The sequence below is a fragment of the Varroa jacobsoni genome, unplaced genomic scaffold, assembly GCF_002532875.2.
Source record: "Varroa jacobsoni isolate VJ856 unplaced genomic scaffold, vjacob_1.0 contig00565, whole genome shotgun sequence".
NCBI classification, from domain to species: domain Eukaryota; kingdom Metazoa; phylum Arthropoda; class Arachnida; order Mesostigmata; family Varroidae; genus Varroa; species Varroa jacobsoni.
In genome coordinates, this window is record NW_019214488.1 from 44122 (window position 1) to 57233 (window position 13112).

Consider the following 13112-nt stretch of genomic DNA (forward strand, 5'->3'; position numbering starts at 1 on the left):
CGTATCATCGTAGACGTTTATGTTCTACGAGCTATCTTAATCTTCCCGATTTATTTGAACTATTTTACTTATCGTATTCTATTCAGGCTGCTGGCTTCGTTTTCATCCGATAGTCGCATTCCGCAATATCGCAAGTGCAGCTTAATATAATATACCTTTTTTGACACGATAAATCTAAAGGTAAAATTAGGTAACTGCTTTACTACTATAAGATGAAATTATTTCATCTGGTATAGCTATGACTTACTCATTTATCCATTCAGTTGGCAACCTGCCTGTTTTGCCGGTAACTAACGCCCGTGTATATCGACTATAGTCTTGCTTCAGACAGCTCAAACACGACAGATCCTAGAACAGTGGGCGGAGTACGGTGTCCTCTGCAGATCCGTCTGGTTCAAAGGTATTTTCATTACCCGCTGGTGGAAAGTACCACCTCTGCGCGACGTGTGGAATAAGTACGAATGGAAGTCGCTAATGGAGTGAAGTGAACTTGAGAACGCCTCCAGGTTTTAGGTCAACTCAGCACGCCCGGCGTGCAAGAAGACGCATTCCATTTGTATTTACCCCGAATATTACCTCCTCTTAGTCTAATCGAAGTTATGACTAAACTCGCGTGCTGTTTGATTCTTTCATCTGGATGTACGCAGAACGACATGCTTGCATACACCTGGCAGTAGCGGAAATAGGTCGGAAACGCAACGGAGTTGCTAACTGCGCCCCTGCTCCGCTACGAATAAGAACGGTACAAGGATTTGAAGCTCATGGCTTGAAATTGCGGATTGCTCGTGGTCATAAACAAGAACAGCGTTTAGCATAGAACGACGAAAATGACACTTCCATGGGTGAACATATTTTCCAACGCATTATCGCAGCATCCGATAGTGTGCTTGCCTATTAAACTTCAAATCGTAAAGAGACTTCGTTTTATGCTAAGAGCCAACAGTCTAGCCTAACGAGTCAAGCACCAGACGTGAAACGGTAACGACATTTTTTGCTTTGTAGGCTTCGAAAACGAAGGCAGAGACACTTCGTTTAATGGTACAAGCTAGCAACCTAAGACACGCGATGCGAAACGCTTAGTCTAGATAAAGCCTTCGAAGCTATGTCTAGAACAACTGTTCCTTTTAAAGGGCCAGTGACTTGAATAGACCTTTGTTGTTGGTTATCCAACTTTGCTGAAAAATATGACAACAATACTAACTAGGATGGCTTATTAGACAGTAATTTAGATAACTCTAAGGGCTTACTATCGTTAAACGCTTACATTATAGTCCCCTTTATGGGTCGTTCTACAACTATTGTCTATATCAGCATCCACATGAAATTATTATAATACCTCGGTGGGAAGAACAGGGCGTTAAGAAGAACTAACAAGTAAAAGTAGTCATAAAATGCTCTTGATTGACCTAACAATTAACGCAGGCTATTTTAAACTATAAAAAATCTATATTGCTAAGCCCATCAGATCTGCTTAGACGTGATGCCACTTGGTTGTGTCTGAAAAAAATAAATCGTTAACTTATAAATTATACTATACGCCATTATACTATACGCCATAGTACCTTAAGTGTAACCACCAGCTCTCTCTGCAACCCCAAACCCATTGACATTTCCGGAGTTTACGTGAAACTGCTATTATGCGTTGGCTAGCATCGTCCGGGGAAGCGTATCCCTGCTTTCCTTTGAGCAGTAGAGTGATGAATTGATGCAACTTATCGACGACGGGACAGTCATCTAGCACTGTTCACTGAAGGAATTGTATTGCCCCGCCAAACATCGGCAGTACCCATATAGTCTGCGTACAGGGGAAACCAACGCAGGCCGGAAAAGCCGAGACAAATCAAAAAGAAGACATATTTCGACAGCAACGGCTTCCGACTCTCTAACATCTGCCTTCAGCTCTGCTCCCTCAAAGTAACAGCCCAGTCGATGGCATCACTCGCTAGAGCGGCTGGACGAAATGGGAAATCTTGGCAAGAGTCTGATTTTAGCATCGGTCGCCGCTTTGTTGCTGCTGTTGTTGTTATGGCGGCTGTGGCGGTGAAAACCACTCATGCTTTGATGAAAAACATTTCATTGCCCCTATTTTTTCTTTCGCTTTCAGTCCCTACGGTTGCCCCTGACCAATAGCAAGAGTCGGAAGTTTACGTCCTGCTGCAGGTCTGCTCGGCCTTTGGCAAGTGAGTGATATAGATACATTTGGCGGTGCCTGCTTATTGGTCGCTGCCCTTGACGGGCAGTTGCTAATTCAAGACTTGCGAAGAAAGGCGGCAAGGCAGGAATAACCGCTGACCAATGAAGTCTGTAGCCAGTGTCATTTTTTATGTCCATCCTGACCATTAGCACGCTACAGTTTGAATTGACGGTAGCTGATTGAACCTCTAAGACTGTGCTTTGTCCTATTCCATAGGCGAACTTCCGGAGAAATAGACTTCAAGCTTTCCTGTATGTGGAACTAGCAAAAAACAAGAAAACTTCTAAATCATCTAATATATTATGAATAACAACTAATTTCTTAAAGTACGTATAGAACCTACACTTTCCAATGAAGCAAAAAATTAACGTTACAGGTCGCCGGAGAGATTTCAAGAGGTTGTGCCATCTACGCTTGAAGCGTAATTTTTTACGTTCTTCTTGTGCTTCAGGCATTGCCCAATAACATCAATGGGAGATTGTTGCACAAAGCAGATTGATCTTGTGAACTAATGAACTATAGTGGTTTAAGGGTTCTTCAAAATAAAAAGCGTTTAGCAGATGTGGTCATAGAAACAACCAAACTTAAGTAAAACGAACTAATGTAAACAATCAACATGCAACAGTGAGCAATTACTTCACAGGCTCTTTATTTTATATGATTTTGCATGTTGCTGACCGATGGGTTTGTAACAGTTATTATAGCCGGAAACTCACGACCAAAATAATAAATAGTGATAGTATCACAAATAGTGTCACAATATCTGCAAGTTCTGTTGAAAAAAAATTAATTAATTAAAATACGTTTGAAATTAAACTCATCATCGGGGCCCCTATCTAGCCTATAAGCTCATTTTTTTTTTCAGTTATGTTCGTTGAATGCCTCTCCAGTTTCTAGGATATCCTTTAACAAGAAAAGTGATCCGCTTCCATACAAAGAAATTATCTATAAATATGTGATTCTGAAATGGTGAGCTATACAAGTGCAGAGTGTTTAGAAGTTTTATGAAGCTATATAAGATTATCTACCAAGTTCCGACAGTTACGTGCCATGTGGGGTGATATTTTGACCTGCAAATAATTATTGAAAAACAAAAAAAGGAAAACTTAATCTCAAAGCACAGGATAGGGTAAATCCGGCCAATTATTCAAGGTATCAGATGAAACCTGAAGTTCTCTGAGGAAAATCTTTGATATTTTTCCTTTCATTTTTTTTAAATTTCAGGTTCAACGAATATATATTTACATAATAAATGACAAAAGTTGACTTACCTTGAATGGAATTTTACCTCGGTAACAGTTGAACTTTGTTTGATGTCCCGCAAGATTGCATAACGCTCTGATGAACGTCCTGCATGTTACGCGTCTTTTTCATGAGCGTATATACATTAGACCATTTGCATAGTTTATATGGAAGTAACGTGCATTATACACCTAAGTACCGCTTGCGATCTTTGTTTGAGCTTAAATAGCCAGGGAAACAGTTTATGGAAATTTATAGAAGCTAGGGAAAGCTTACGAAAGAGGGCATCGTGCTAACGTCAGACCATCGCCATATCGTATCACTGAACAACTTATGTTTTCTCATGTGACAGAAAAAACTTGGACCAGGCCAAGCAAGTGATTTCGTGCCTAATATAGTCGTTGGGACTAACAATAATGTTCAACAAATATATTTTTATTTCATAATTTATGGCGGCATTTAATTGAGACTATGACAGAATCGAAGTAAAAGTACTTTAGTTAAATACGTCGTATTATTACTTTGCATGTAGAGATGAAAATATAAATGAGTAGTTTCCATTTGCGTTTTACTAAAGGGAGCTGGTACGAGCACGGGGAAATAGAACCGGCAAATGTCATGAGGTCTTCGTGCAGAAAAGTAAATGAGTCATTAAATGTACATTGCTTTGAAGGAAATCGTCAACGGCCCTATTACCGTTGAAACGGGTACCTATTTCTAGGCAAACGACCTAACCTAAAGCGAACTCTTAAACCTAACGAAAAAAAAAAAGACAATAGGGAAATGATTGAAACGTTATTATATTTATACGGTTGAGCCACGACTTCTTCGTTAATTAGTTAGAGTCTGGGTAATAATTATGGAAGTTTTCATTTGAGCTGTAATTCGAACGATTCTTGAGAATTACAGAGGCAGCATAAGATTAAACATACGCTACTTCAAATTGTGTTCTTGGCCTTAGAAGAAAAAAAGTCGTTTCAACCATTTCACAGCGCTGTGTTCTAACTATACCTTTTGAACCAGTTAACGTTTTACTACAACAAATTCCTTAGACCTGCCTTCGAAAAAATTGCTCTAGTAATATTCTAGAATGCACAGTATATATACATAAATCAGTTGTTTATGTAAAACTGACACGTTTAATCAGCATAACTGATCGCAGGTGGATTTGTCATACAGCCGAAACAAACAAGCCATGTTTGAAGAACGATAGTTGTCGTGTAAGAGCAAGAGATAATTTTCAGAGGCTTTGCCTTTTGTTTTTGTATAATAGGGTGGCAACTGTCAAGGCTAAACTCCTCTTTGCTAAGATATGACTTCGTAACGACCCCCGGCCGATTATAATCCTGTGGCACTGGGCGAAAAAAAGCATCTTCTGTGTATATTTTTCCTCGGCGGGAAGATACCTGTGCTCTAAAGCTCTGGCAACAATATTTGGCGCCGTAAATTATTACGTTAGATACGTCATAGATTGTGATCCATTTATCGTATGTATATACTGAGGTCTGTTGAGCTGCACGAAGTCGAGTTCTGAACGGCCCACAGACTGTTACGGCTAAGCATTGTAACTTGCCAAAGCAGTAGCATAGCGATGTGGATATCAACTTGATCGTACTTAGACCTGTATGAGTGACGTGATTATCCATGATTAGAAACATGGCTTTTCTAACGAATAGTGAATGGCCACAGTGAAATACTTAGGAGGGTCTTTAAATAGCTGTTTTTTAATCCATTTGAAGAATTTTGCAGATCATCCCATAGTTGCATCGATTACCATATATTTCCCCAAGTACACCTTAGGAAACACAAAACGCGCCGAACAAATTCTATTTCCACATGCGGACACCAAGCTGAGTACCATAACAAAATTTCGGCGTTGCTGTGATGTCATTTTAGCAACGGTTTTTTTTCCCGTTAGGCACAATCGCCTTCAGATGGTACATTAGCGTAAACGGAACCGTCTATTTGAAAACGTAAACTGTACGACTTAACTGAAGTTCTGGGAAACCTTGACCGCTTCCTCAATAAAACCTGTTGCACATGCAAAGGACATCTTTTCGGGTTTTTACAGGAAAAGCTGATCGTGTTGCACTGGAAATGCCATCATCAAATCGTTCTCTGCACGTCGGTGGCGATGCTGACTATCCGCTACATTTGTGTTTAATTGCTGGGCAAACTCGTAGGTAATTGACCTCACTTTGAACAACATACAACCTTTTGGCATGCGTTAAAAGCATGACACGAATGGACGTTAATTAAAGTTCGTTTTAACTGCCGGACACCGCATCTCTTCCGTAAAATTAAGTTGCCATAATTGCAACTGCCGTTTCGAACCGCACTTTATCTTTATCGAACTTTTTTTTTAATATTCGCCCACCATTATGAGATTCTGAGTCCGATAACGAGGCGAGAGATCTAACCTCAGTCGCGGCTGTACAAGTAATGACGATAAGGACTGTTAGGGTGGCTTGTTTCAAGTGATCGTCTGATACGTATCACTACCTAAAGCTGACTAACACAACACAGTGTCCAAATCACTTAGAAACTTGAATTTATAAGCCACATTTTGTAGTCTCGACGATGCGCTATGCAGATGCTTTTCAACGATTCACATGAACTTAGAGCATGAACGACCCCTGTAAAAACTTCAGTAGCATAATATTGGAAACCTTAGCTGATTTCAAGTCTTAAGTAAGCCTTTTCTGCTTCTAGTTTAGCTCTGATCAACAGGATCAAAAAACGTTTGAGTTATACCACTTTCTCTTCGACAATGCTCTATAAGAACATTTCTTTTGAAAACGACTTTAGAAATGTAGTATATAAACACGAAAGCATTTGAAAATAGAGCCATAAAAGCACGAAAATGTCACGCTGATTGTTTGACATTAAAAATGTAGTTTTGGGATAGGCAAAACTGTGATAGGAATTTAGGCTGATTATTTTTTTACACGAAAGGGTCTTACGTGGGTCGATGGATGTCACTTATTAAACATGATACAACAAGGTCTTATCGGTCCTAGGTAAATGGTGTATATAGGGTACTAACGAACGTAATAGTAGCGATAAACTGACCATGAGATATGTGTGTATACTACGCTCTCTGTAGCACATATATAGTATACCGTCTCTTTTATTTGTTACGCACTACAGCCAGCTACAACAGCTCTTTACGAGGGCTGTGTGCCTGAAATTTCTATTACCGTAGAAATTTCAATTCGATTTTAACTCTAAAAGATGTGGAGCTAAAGCTATTGATTGACTGTGTTTCTCCGATCTAAGCTAACCAATCTAGCAACACTGCCCGTTACGTTTTCAGTTAGCAAGTCGTAATTATAAAAATCTCCGACTTTCACTGCAAAAATTAGCATCGCCTTACGCCCTAGTAGATTCGGTATCGCCGCCAAAGTTACTTTTTCTGCTACTCTCCTGTCCTGTCCTGGCTCATTTCTGCTGGGTCACACAGACCAATCCATGCCGGTGGGTAGCGATAGTGTACTCGAGACAATTTCTCTTGTTGCGCAAACAATCTCGAGAATAAATTACGTTTTCCTATCGGGCCTGGATTGAGTTTATGAGAGACTTGTTTTCTGCCGTATTGATTTCTAGCTGTAAGCAATATTTTCATTTCCAAACTCTTTAAGCGCTGGTAGCGCTCACCCAGGCCATAATCATAAATAGCAAAATGCTTGATGTAAATATCCCCCATAGTTTCATCTGTAGTTTCAAATATTTCGGCCCTAGACTGCTTAGGGCAAGCTTTCATTATTAATATATATATATATAATGAAAACTTAACACATTGTACATTGTGCAGCGTGTGATCGTATGATAAGTACAGCCTCTATTTAGAACGGGACCCAGACGTATAGAATTGCTTACTGTGTTCCGTGGTATCCGTTTGAAGTGAGTTGATTAAAAATAACTAGTAGTAACAAATCAATCTGATTTGCCTATTCAGCTTTAAAACGCAGTTGCTTTGGAGTTTCCCGTTATGACTCGTAGCCCAAAAGTACCCACGTAGGGCTAGGATTTTCGCGTTTCACTTGATACCATCCAAACAGCAGTGGAACTAATGAAATTTTGAGACAAAGAAATCAGCTGTTTAGAAAATGCCGTTTTAGAGAAAAGGATTCTCACTCACAAAAATTCAGACCAGTCAGAATGAATTAGACTCTAGACAAGGGTCTTTATTCATCCGAATGAAAAAGCCAAAGCTTGCTTAGTTGGACCAGCTTTATGATCAAGCAACGGGCTTTTTTGATATCTAACTCTCGTGTTGAAAAAAGCAGGCAGAACAAGATCCATTTATTCTGAATCGACAGGCCTCATTATTTAAAACCCATTTAGTAAATCTAAGTCCAGAAGAGGTTTTGTAAATATATAACTCCGTCAATATATAACTTGCGACCACTATTTCAAATGCTTATTAAGAGATCAAAAAACAATCTAGCTACAAGTTAGATAATTTTCAAATTTTGCCAAAAAATCGGTTGTTCAAAAAATAGTACTAGTAAAAAATAGTAGTAGTCTTATTGGTCATCAAATGAAAAATAAGGTCTTGTTTTACGAAAATTCCTCTAGGCTTCCGGCCAAAATAGAAAATCTATAAGCATTTTTTTAAACTAAAAAAACTCCAGCGAGAGGATCTAAGGTTTTCACTTTTTTTTGGTAATTTTTGAATATAAATTTCAATTTTTACCGGTGAAATAGATATCAACGTTTCATGGTCCCTACTGGAAGAAATTCGTTGTTTTCACTCTTTCAGGGTTTGGGCTCGAGTTTTGAAGTTTTAGGCAGTTACAATTAAATGACTTTGATTAAATAACATAACGGACCTTGCAATTAAATAACCTTTGAACTAGATGGTCTGTAATGATCATTGTATATTTGGTGACGAAGATTGAACCATACATTATATCGTGACTGTGGACTCGAGACGGTTTTTTGTTAACTAGTGCCCCGCAACGCGGAATACATGCTAAGATTTAGCACTTTCAGTATTTGGGTTGTAATTGTGTGATACGTGACATATGAAATGCTAGTTTTGACCTACCGAACCCTCAGATTCCAAGCCCTATTTTCTCCGAAGGTTTCCTACATTGCGGAAATGCGTTCTTGTCCATCGGGTTCCAGCATGTAGTCAACTCCTCGCTAGTCTCCAATATTCTAGTTTTCGTTCTCGAAACGCTTGCACCCTTCACTTCGTTGTGCCTCTGCTTAAGGTTTTTTTTTTTGTCTAATATCTTCACCAGTCTTCGATGAACTCCCGCAGAGCTTTAATTTTCAAGACTAAGAAACCGTTTTCTGCAGACGCATTTTTACTGGAGTAAACTCAACTTTTACTCATAAGAGAAGTAGAGTTTCGCCAGCCAGCGCCGCGTGATTCAAAATTTATTCGACTTCAAAGCCCGTTGGGTTCGCTTATAAGGGCCTATATATATATATATATATATATATATATATATATATAAGGGTTAGATACCACTGATTCTGAAAGTCTACGTTATGTCGTTAAAAAACTCCTTAGCATAGCTCCATGTTGCCATTTATTTCTTTACTCGATGATGGCTTAACAATTAGTGATATCTCGTGGACTGTTCGATGAAGGTAATATTGATCTCATGGAAAATACTTCATGTATGAATAACTAGTACTATACGTGCAATAATTAAGATGAGTCGGGCTGATACTGTAGAAATCATTATGAGGAGAATTTGATGTTGCTACATCAGTAGCAGTGTAGATCCGTCAGATAACGGAAATACGAAGGGATGGATGTCGAAACACAACAGATGCAATCAGAGGGATGCTTAATTTTTAGTTTCTCTCGACTCGTGATAGATAGAATGTCGTCTCCTTATTTTGCCACGATGACTAGAGAAAAATCAGAACTAGCGGTTGTTGTCTGGGAGACCAAAACGCGACACCTTGACGAACTGGATAGTTAGTGGGACCTGTTAATGTTAACGATATGCCTTCTAAACTCTGATACGTCTCTGGAGAATGGTAACATTTCTGCCTGAATTACCCTAATAAAAACATTGTACATGAACGGATACAGTTCATACCGTTACATCGGGAAGCGTGTTGGATGTTCATTCATTGACGTGGAGTACGTTATATATAGCATCTCAACATTATTATTAAATGATGCAGTAAAGCAACTGCAGAATTTCTATACGATACAAACTGTAGTCACTAGTGTTCAAATTTTCCTTTGGGGCTTTCTGAAATTTATTTTATCACCAAACCTCTAAGTGAATCTATAAAATCATGTCCGCATTATATTACGAAATTTCAGACAAATCCTGGATTTTCCAACTATGAAATACATCCGTCTCCTATCATGCGGACAATTTTCTGCTTCAACACAAGCTTGTATCAATTATTATTTTATTTTTAAACATTATACGTTATGAGGAAGGTAGCCAACTTACGATTCAGCCTTCGTCCATGCTCGTCGGATTAGAAAATCTCATTTAGCTTCAAAAAGTAAATCTCAATTACCTCAAGGTTAAATCTATTTTATGTCGTTGGGTGACTGATCGTAACAATCGCTTTTGAACCATGGAAAATCTGACATTCAATATTTTTGAGCACTCAAAAGTTACATCGCTGAAAAACAATACTGATTCCAATATGATTCAGTTTTGAAAGGACGGTTAGTTTCAGCATTCTGTGGCGCACAGCTTCCGTGCCGTAACGCTCAAGAACATAACTAACTACAAAGAATCATTGGAATGGGGCCAGCTTCTAGCCATTGTGTGCTTTGAGTACAGATATTTCTAGGTAAATTATCCCTATCACTATCATGTAACTTAAGCAGCCTATACATACTGGAAAAATATCTAAAGTTATTAAATGAAAAGAAAAGACGTAACAAACGTGAAATGATGCATTGTGAATCTATGGCATCTCTCAAGCAAATACTTGTACTAAGTATTTGATGTATAAATTAGAAAACATCAATGAGAACCCTGTTCCATGGAAAAAAAAAACTATACGATTATTAATTATCATACGGTAGCATTAAAAATAAGACGATATCTCTAAGTGTAGCTTTTTCCATCTATCAATTATATTCATTAATATTATGGACCCATACCCTAACCAGTGACCGAAGACATAGTGATTAAATGGCAATGACTAAATGTTAATCACTGTCTTCATGACGATTTCAAATTCAGAAAGGGAAAGAAATCATTCGTAACCTTTACCATATCGATGTTTTTTTTCTTTTTTTTTTTTTTTTTTTTTAATTATTATTATATTACGCCGAGTTCTGAAAGCTCTTTCCACTGTAACTTCCTTGTTTTCCGTATTAGCAAATCCACCTTTTCTTGAGTTTCTAATTTTTCCAATAATACATGATTTGCGCATACGCGTTCATCTTTACCGATTATCTATTATACAGTATCTTTTTATCGTTCAACCCAAAGAATCACTGCTACGTCCCTTGATCAAAGCCGCCAATTCGAGACATTTGACTTAAGATGCTGGCCAATGGAATTCTGAAACTCCATTTGTATACACTGTTGACCACCCATCCTTCGGGGGTAAGTCTTGTAGCCCTATTACATCTACTGGTACCCCATAAATGTTGAGTTCTATGGGTGCAGAAAGTCTGCTTTCCTTCCAAAAGTGTTACCGGGTTTTTGCAATGGAAAAGCTTCTGACGCAGTCGCAGCGACTACCTTTTTACATTTAAACATTATTACGATTACATTTTAAACACGTGTATTCATTGCAGGAGGCAGAAATTAGGAGGCAGAAAAACCTCGGGAAAGAAAAGACCGCAAAAGGTGGAGTTAGGTCTCGCTGTCGATGCAAGTCGATCGACTTTCATCGTCGCCATCGTAACGCCATGGCTAGTGATGTCCATGAATTACTTCATTAGCAAGCCTGTTCATTATGAGCCTTGGCAACAAAGAAGATGGAATAATCAAAGAGGGTCGCGACGCAAACATTGAGTGTGGCAGAAATCAGAGTGGAGAATAGCTAAAGGGAAGAAAAAACCTAGTTTCGCTGGGGAGCGCTCCCGGCGATGGCGGTTGCGCCGTCATCCACACACATCCAGTAAAGCTGCTCATCTCGGTGAGCAGTTGAACTGGCTGGGCACGCATTGTCGTACCTTCGCTGCTGCAAACTCTGTGCAAACGTGACAAAGCCCACGGGGCTATTTATGCCCAGGTGAAAGGTGAGTCGGCTAACCGACTGGCGGCACCGTTGACGACTAGATCACGTGGTGAGTTAGCAAGGACCTTCCGAAGGGCCAAAACCAGTACTTTACCTCTGAATGCTACGGCTGTTGCTGCTGCTGCTAGCATCGCCATTGGCGCTCAGTTATTTCAGACGTTACTGTAGCCCTTATCCATTCTACAGCAGTAGCTTGTTGTATAAAAAGGTACTCGTCACTATGTCAGCACTGCCACTACCAGTTCCGCTTTTGATAGTAACTTCAACAGCAAACTTTCCTTTTATTCGTAGTTCTAGACACGTACTGATCACATCAACATCAGCAACATTTATACGAGCAGCAGCAGACAAACCGACAGCAGCGATGCACAACAAGCAACAAAGGCCACGCGAAAGGTCCTATCGTAGTTACTGTGTAATAATATCTACCCGGCGACCTAACTGCACGATTGATTATAGGTTGTACTATGACTTTGTACTCCTGTTTCGGTACAGATTTTTTTGCTATTTATCGTCACTATTCGGGGCAGGCTGTAGATAGAAGTCAGGACGCATTCAGAAAGCACCCAATCACAAGTTCGTGCTTAACCAGAGTAGAAGTTATCACTGTTTCTATCTGTAGACATGACAATAACATGGACAGCGGTAGTTCAGTGGTGTAATAATTATCGCAACAAAATTGCATGCACTTGTATCTATATATAATCGATTAAACAATTCAAAGTAAGACTATCATATAGGAGGTTTTAGATCGAGTCGATCTAACCTAAATAGTCACCTGAGAGCAAGAGGCTGAAGGATACAATGTCCCACATTCGCAAACGGGCAACTGGACCGAGCCCTTATCGGATTGATAGTGGATAATGGATGCATGTTTCAGGAAATAGTTGACATCGTACAACGCTCCGATATAGTTCCATAATATGTCCGTTAAGGTCGAGCCCATAAAGAATGACCATGTACGAATAAATAGAACCTATTTTTTATGCTACACTCAAACTAGTTAAGTCCTACACAATGCTTAGATGGTTCAGAATCATTGCGCTGTAACAGAAGTTAACACACTTATACGCAGAAGAGTTTGGCAAGGATAGTGTTTCAAATCTGGGTGAACCGGTTTTTTCACGTATCATGCCCATTTATGCGCCTATATGTCTGCACGTTTCCGCCACTCCTTTCGATAACGCTCGCGGGCGTTCTTTCTAAATGGCGAAATTTCCACTGCTCGTTTGTATGTACAAATGGATCGATACGAACGATGTTCGCCTGTAACGAACCCGCAGGTGTTTCCCTACCAAAAAGGCCGCTTCAACGCAATACATACGCAGGTCTATATAAGGCACGATAGCATGCACCCGTCCATTGAAGCATCAAAAACATAAAGACGGCTCTTTTCCACGTCTCTTTTTTGGCTACGCGCGACTACATCGTAACACAAAGTAGATCTTCTACACCACCCTGCCGGCCAACGTCAATGGCA

General features: G+C 39.4%; 1 long non-coding RNA gene across 1 annotated transcript; it reads left to right on the plus strand.

Annotated features, from left to right (window-relative positions):
• The first annotated feature begins 361 nt into the window (after nt 1–361).
• LOC111271372 (uncharacterized) lies at nt 362–2829 on the plus strand. Its single transcript, XR_002686824.2, has 3 exons — nt 362–978; nt 2105–2180; nt 2571–2829. It is a non-coding gene; the product is annotated as an uncharacterized LOC111271372 (long non-coding RNA).
• Nucleotides 2830–13112: the final 10283 nt, after the last annotated feature.